The sequence below is a fragment of the Ailuropoda melanoleuca genome, chromosome 7, assembly GCF_002007445.2.
Source record: "Ailuropoda melanoleuca isolate Jingjing chromosome 7, ASM200744v2, whole genome shotgun sequence".
NCBI lineage: Eukaryota > Metazoa > Chordata > Mammalia > Carnivora > Ursidae > Ailuropoda > Ailuropoda melanoleuca.
Window position 1 is genome coordinate 133,545,080 of NC_048224.1, and position 7,681 is coordinate 133,552,760.

The 7,681-nt window shown below is 37.8% G+C and overlaps 1 pseudogene; it reads right to left on the minus strand.

Annotated features, from left to right (window-relative positions):
* Positions 1 to 467: 467 nt before the first annotated feature.
* On the minus strand, positions 468 to 7,304 carry LOC109489870 (annotated as a pseudogene).
* Between the last annotated feature and the right edge of the window lie 377 nt (positions 7,305 to 7,681).

A 7,681-nucleotide genomic window follows, 5' to 3' on the forward strand; every position in this document is an offset into this window, starting at 1 on the left:
ATGCACATTTAGAGCAAGTGCCATATTTATTCTTTTTCTGAAAGAAACACTGCCAATTATGAATAATCATGGCAAGTACAAATTCATGGGTTGAGTTAACAAACAACACCGGAAAAAATTTTCTTCTAAAATTTTTTAAAAGAAGATTTATTTAGCACTGTGTATGTATTACAAAGTGGTGTGATATAGTTCTAGCAAATTTATTTGGGTTTCTTAGTGACAGTAATGAGTGTGGTCAAGAACAGCCAACAAAATCTCTACACCATCTCTATTCCTTTACCTGGACAACGATTTTAAAAACATTCATATACACATATTATGTGTGTGTGTGTGTATTTATATATTTCATACTTACATATGTGTATGTTTCTGTATCGAAACACATTTTAACAGACTGCACAGCTTATTGAAAGCTTCAACTGACAGTCATACATATGCAAGATTTCTAATATGGGATGTTTGTTCACTTAGAAGTCCTCACTGGGATTCCAGTTTTCCTTAATAGAAATGTAGAAGTCTTTCTTCAGTGCGATGTTGGGTATTTTATTTGTTTGCTCATGTTTTTCCACTAAGGCTTTCCCAATTTTTACCTTTAGCTCTTCGTTTTTATATGCTTAACTTGTGTCCATTAGGCTAGTTTCAGTTAAGGCAGGTTGATATCTATATGCATACCCACATGGCTGAAGATGATAAGTGCTATAAAGGGTCAACATAGTAAGAAGAAACCACAAGTTCAGAACATTAACTTGGACCTTCTATTGGTGGATACTAGTTATAATGCTAGCACCAAAAAGTTTTGGTTTGATAACCTTTGTTTAAGTTGTGTTGCTGCCCAGAGGGATGGAAAATTTCTTTTCCTGTGGGATCTCTGGAATCTCCTGCATCTATGTTCATGCTTTCCATGCATCGCCCCAGCACTATTTCCAGTGGAAGAACTGCTTGTGCATTTGTCCATCTTGGGTGCATCAACAAATCCCCAAAGCTTCTTTGCTCTGCATAGATCCTGCTCCCCCGCTCATGTGGTGTGCTGTAGGTAGGGCTTACATCTTCTCCTGAAGGATATGGGTTTGCATATTGCCAGAAGCCACCTTAGATTCTCTAGTAAGATGTCGGTATTGTCATGGCTTTCTTCTTCTAGATGATGGTCATGAACACACTGAAAAACTTTAATTGTTTTCCAGTAACATTGGTTTCTGCCTTCTTTGGTGTTTAATCCCGTAGCAGGGAAGTCTTTCTTTCCTTCTGAGCTCATAAATCACATTTTATTATAATGCCGAGCCCAAGTAGCTTTGCTTCCTTAGGTTTTCCAACTGGGATTACATGAGATAAAGGTAAAGCATGGTGCATTTTCATGGTACCTCAACTTTCCTAGCAGATTTTAGGAAACCCACTCTAGGGAAATGGCCTTTAAGGTTTGGCTGTGTTTCATCCTTCCTCTGCTGTCAGCAATCGGATTTTTATGTTCTCAGCTATTTCATATTCTGCAGAGAGAGCAGCAGGACATGCAGCCTAATATCCTTCGTAGTGAGCTTCAGGCCAGGCATTCAGGTAATAAGGCCCAGGCTCAGCTAGAAGGACAGAAGGACTTTAACACAGATGCCAGACATCATAAAGATGAGAACACAGGAAAGTGGATATACTTTGAAAATGCACTGTGGTTATCCTTTGTCTGGTGTCTTCTGTCTTGGGTCTTCTCCTCAAGAGTAATTCCAGCTGGAAAAGGACAGCCTTCATCAGTGCCTCCCACCCAGAGTTCCCCACTGCATGCCCTGCCCAGGCCCTGCCAACCCAAAGCACAGCCACCCCAGGTAGGGACTTGTTAATAAGACGTTTAGATACTGATTCTGATAACATGGTGCATTAGAAAAGAAGTTGAATGTCCATATCTCCTTATGCTCCCTTTTGAAACTGTTCTAATGCTACAGTGAAGAGATATTTAAAATAAATAAACTGAAATTATTAGGAAATACTATTTTGAGTCGAGATATGGCATAATATGCCATTTTAACTTGATCAATCTGCTTTCTGTGTTGAGAACAGACAGAGAAGAAGGTAAAGGCAGAGCAGGTCTATCAGTTGACAGCATCTGTGATCATGTAGATGAGGGAGGGTCAGGCCTTGCCTAGGGTGGGAGTAGTAAGGACGGAGAGGGTGGGATCCGAAATCTGAATACGATTTGGAGGCAGAACTGATAGGATTTGCTGCTGGATTGAGTGAACAGCAACAGTCTATGACAAAGCTAAACAAGACCTTTACTAGTGGTAGAAGCAGATTTTTCCTCAGTCCTTCCTTCCTCCCTCCCTCCCTTCTTTCCTTCCTTCCTTCCTTCCTTCCTTCCTTCCTTCCTTCCTTCCTTCCTACCTTCCTCCCTCCCTTCCTTCATCCCTTCCTTCATCTTTCTTTCTTTCTTTCTTTCTTTCTTTCTTTCTTTCTTTCTTTTTTTCTTTCTTTCTTTCAGCTGGGGTGTGTGTGTGTGATTTTGTACATGGTAAGCTGGAAACATCCACTAGACATCTGAGTAGAAATGTTGACTAAGCAGTTGAATGCAACACTCTGGAATTCAGAGGAAGGGCTCAGGCTAGAGATGGAAATCTGAAGCCATGAGATTAGGTAATGTCATGAGGGGTTTGAGTGTGAATAGAAGACAGTCCCAGGGCTTACCAGCATTTGGAGGTCAGAGCATGAGAGGTGAGATCAGAAAAGCAGACTAAGAAACAAAGGCTAGAACACCAGGTGTTTCCTGGAATCCAAAGGAAAAAACTGTTTCAGAGCTAGATTACACCAAATGTTGATGTTCGAGTCACATGGCAACTGGGAATTAGTCTTCCTATTAATGGCTTTGCAAGCATGATGAGAATGAAATCATGATTGAGGAGGACTCAAGAGAAAATGTGAAGAGTTCAGTTGAAGAGAGCAAGTCTGTCCAGACAACATTTTATAGAGATTTGCCTTAATGGGGGGTGGGGGTAGGAGGAAGAGAAGTAGAGAAATGTGGGAACTGACTTTAAATGTATTGAGAGGGTTTCCTCTTTTTAAAAATGTAAGAAAAGTGTTTGATAATCATAATGATCCAGTAGAAGTGTAGAAAATCCAGAAAATGGAGAAGTGCTAGAGCAGTGCCTAGTGTGGCCAAGGGAGTGGGTCTGTTGGGCAGGAGGAGAGGCAAACATATGGGTGCAGGGGGTTCACCTGACCTTACAGGAGGCAGGGCAGAGCGTGGAGGATGTGGGGTCAATGTGTCCTGTCTGAGAGTTTCTGGAAGACTCCTCTGCTACCTACATTTGTTTTCTCAGGAAAATAGGAAGCGAGGTCTGCTGTGAGTGATGACTAGAAGGAGGATGTTAGAGGTTCGAAGAGAGATAAGTGAAATGGTAGTTTTAGGGATGTGGAAAGTGAATGGGCCAAGTAAATGGGGGATGAGGTCTGGACAGGATGTAGAATAACATAAACTCTAACACTGGACACTGATCAGAACCAAGGTGGGATGTGAGCTTATCCGAAGAAAGGTCGATGAAGGTATGAGTGTGTAAGAGAAGGCAAGGGGAGAAAGAGCCATAGCAGAAGGGCAATAGATACCAACAGATGCAATTTGTATAAAAACAAGTGAATACTTAATCAGATACAAGAGCCAAAGGGTTGCCTCATATAGGGACACTGGATTTTAAAATCTGGTAGAACAGTTGATTCTTTATATGCATGAATAGATTTGATAAAAACAAACTTTGAAACTATTTAATATTTGAAATAGTAAAAAAAAGGATAAGAGAGAAAAAAGTGTATGCTCATTTATGATAGATAGATAGATAGATAGATAGATAGATAGATAGATGATAGAGTTATATGTTTAGCCATTTGAATAAATATTGTATAAATTTATTTGTTTATACTTCATGGTCTTCTTAACACCAAAAAGGATCTGAGATATAAGCAGGATTGTCAACTTTGTAATGAAACATCATTACAATTAATAATGTATAGTCATACATTTCAGGGAACAGAAGTATCAGCTAGACTAACCCACCTAATTATTAAAACATGGTAATAAAAAATAAGATTTTTTCTTTGTAAAAGACATCCACATTCCATGAACCAGAAAGTTAGAACTAAAAAATAACAGCAGTAAATGCAGATACAAATGGTTTCGTCATCTATCACTTATGAAAACCAGCATTTTGTCAGCCAAATCCTCCTAATTAACATATCAAGACCATCGTTACTATCATCTTTTAACAAGAACATTATACACACGAAGTTCTGTGGATTACCCCACCATCAAACCACAGCCAATTTCCAAGAAATTAAAATTTAAAAATCAATAAATTTGTTGGGAAATGCTCACGGAGGGTGCTGTGATTTTTGAAAGAACAGAGGTCTTCTGCACTTAGGAATCTCGCTTTGGCGCTGACTTCTGGTGTCCTGGTGGGCTCCAGTCTTGGATGGTAGATTTGCCATGTTCCTACAGACCTAGGATCCGGTGCCTGTCATGCTCAGACCTGGAGGGAATATTCAGGAATTCTCCTCAGACCTTTCTCATAGACCATGATGAAGAGTAGGTTGCTGAACAGTGACGTGGACCACAATTGTTTTTACTCAACAAGAGTTCTGAAAAAAGAGCTGATTTAATCTCCACAACATTCACTATGGTTTATTGTATACCCGGAGCCTTAGTTATAATTTCAAACCAAGAACAAGGTACTCCTGCATGTGACATCCAATGAGCCATGAAAGGATCTAAGTACATTCACTGCCCTGGAGAGATTCCAGCAGCTTCTCTGCATGAGATCAGTATATAACAGATGGGACCAGGGTGACTGATTTAATTAGAATATTTTAATAGCAGAATGGAGAACATTGTACAGCTCTATCAGTTAGGAGGAAGGCCATTAAATGCACCAAAGTAATTGTTTCATTGGGAGGATATGTCAAATGAAATATATCTACATGTAATATATATATTTAATTTGAAGGGAATTTCAGATGGTGATTATGAAAATGAAGTCATTATATAACGTATGATGGTTATCTAAATCTTTATGAGAAATGAACTTTTAAAGCTCCTCAAATATTTATCTTGTCTTATTAATTGAAGTATCCTGCTGCTTTAAGCTCCTTTTGACCTAGTCACTGTTGTCCTCTAGACTTTAGCATGATACATTAGAAGAGGAAGTGGTTTTTTTCAGTCTGTTCAGAAAAATAGACATTTTTGAAATATAAAAGGCAGTTTATAAAATATACAGCATTTATCTAGACTTAGGGAACTCTGTAAAGGAAATAATAATACAAAACCGCAGTTCTTAGGGGAAGATAGCATCCTGCCTTATGCTCTTGAATGAATTTTACAAAAGCAGAAGCAAATTAATCTCTTTTAATTATTATTATTTAACCATAAAATACTTGAAGGTTTTTATTGAAAAATTTGCTATTAGCCTCAACTTTATACTAAGGATTAGTGTCTCAAAAAAATGTTATTTGCTAATCCCGAGGGATATTGTATTATATTATCTCCCAAATATTATCTATACTTTTAGTTTGAACAAATCCTATATCTAGTATAATAGAGCAAGTCTCCCTACGATAGTGAATGATTGCCATAACACAAGGCTTAGCAATACGGCGCTTAATGGAAATTGAATTAATTCAATAGTAGACTTTATGTCAACTAGCCTTAGAATCTGTTGTTCAGTTTCTCATCAAGTAGCAATAATAGAAAAAAAATGTCTTTTTTTTACTGAAACAGGCTCAGTCTTATTCATGTACACCTGATAGATTTTTTTAAATTTCCTTCACAGATCAACATAATCAAGTAGGTTTAAGGGGAAGATAAAATGAGATTATCTATTATCTGTCTATTATCTATCTATCTATCTATCTATCTATCTATCATCTATCTATATGTATCTAAAGGCCATTTTCTTTTGAAATAAAAAAGGAATGGTACGTATTTTTACATAGTAATAAAATTTCATGCATTATCTTCTGAAATAATAAATTTAATTGATAAAGTTCTTTTTTAAGTAACTAGTATACACATTCATCACCTATCACTTAAGGTATAATGGTAAATGCTTAGTATTAAATTCTAGAGAGGAGTGAGAATAACAGAGGTAAGGAGAAAACTGTAGACTCTGACTGTAGTAGCCTGGAGAGGTCTCTGCTACGAGAATCCGGAAAGTATCATAGAGTCAAAGATGCTATGGGGAGCTTGATCAGGAAGTTACTAATCTGGCAATAGTTTTTCTTCGGACCCAAAACTCAAATGAACTACAAAACCTCTCTTACTGCCCCAGCACAAATCAAATTCCAAATGAGACGAAACTCAGTAAGCTATGCCAGTGGCACACTTCTCAGTTAAAGAAACTGGCAGCTGGTCCATTATTCCACAGAAAGCTTGTTGAAGGAGCATGTATGCCCCCACGTTATTGTTGTGCACAAATTGTCTCAGTAGCTAGGAGTAACAGGCTTAGCTAGCATTATATGAACCACTGATAAATATATACTAATCTTTTTTGAACCTTGAACATTAGCAGATGGTAAAAGTCAAGAGTTCTCTGCAGTTTATACTGATGTCAATTTTTTCACAGCTAACAATTTAGGACAAGAACAGTGTCCATGCAATTGAGTATCAGAAAATAAACCAAAGCGAGATGTGGTGAGGAGAGAATTGAATATCACCTGGGCGTGAGGCCGTAAGAGTTGCATCAATTTTTACATGAGCAGGACCAAAGCTTAATCAGAATCACTTTATCTGTTACCTGTGTTTTGATGTATAAATATTTCTTATTCAGTTATTCATTTAATAAACCACATGTGATTCCAAAAGTATGTCTTAGTCATTTTGCTTTTTAAAAAAAAAATAATCCTAGTTTAAAAAACCCTGTCCAGTATTACTAAAGAGCCATTGACAATGACAGTCTAATACTCTGGTTATCAAGAATGGTCAGGGGTTCCTGGGTGGCTCAGTCAGTTAAGCGCCTGCCTCCAGCTCAGGTCATGATCCTGGAGTCTCAGGATCGAGCCCCACGTTGGGCTCCCTGATCAGCGGAGAGTCTGTTTCTCCCTCTTCCCCTGCTCCTTCTCTCTCTCTCTCTCAAATAAATAAAATCTTTTTTTTTTTTTTTAAAGAATGATCAGAAAAGACAGGTGCATCTTAGGACATGTGACTTTATTCATACCCAGTCCAAAACGAGTCTGCTCTGCTTTGCGCCCACAGGGTGCCAAGGTATGGGTCTTCACTTTCCACTTCTTCTGTCCCACCCAGTGCTTTCCTTACCTCTGAACAGTTCTTCCCCAAGATGTACATACATGTAGCAATCCCAAGTCTGAAGGGTACAATATAAAAAGCCTTGTCTTTATTTTTTCCCCTCATCACAAATGCAAAGATTAGAGTCAAACTTTATAAGGCATGCCAAAGATATAAAAACAATTGGGTCATTTCTTAATGCCCTTCTTAGGACTGATTCTGTGCTAATGCAATAATAAACTACTAAAAAAGAAGTCTCTCCGTATTAAAATCACTTTTCCATTTTCCCTCTATAAAATATAACAAATGGAATAGTTATTTATATTACCAATAACTGAATTAGTTCCAGACTTCTGAGATTTTCTGTAAATATTTACAGAGTTAGTGAAGGAATGAAGCCAACCAACTATTCTGCACCTACGTGAAAATGATGCCGATATC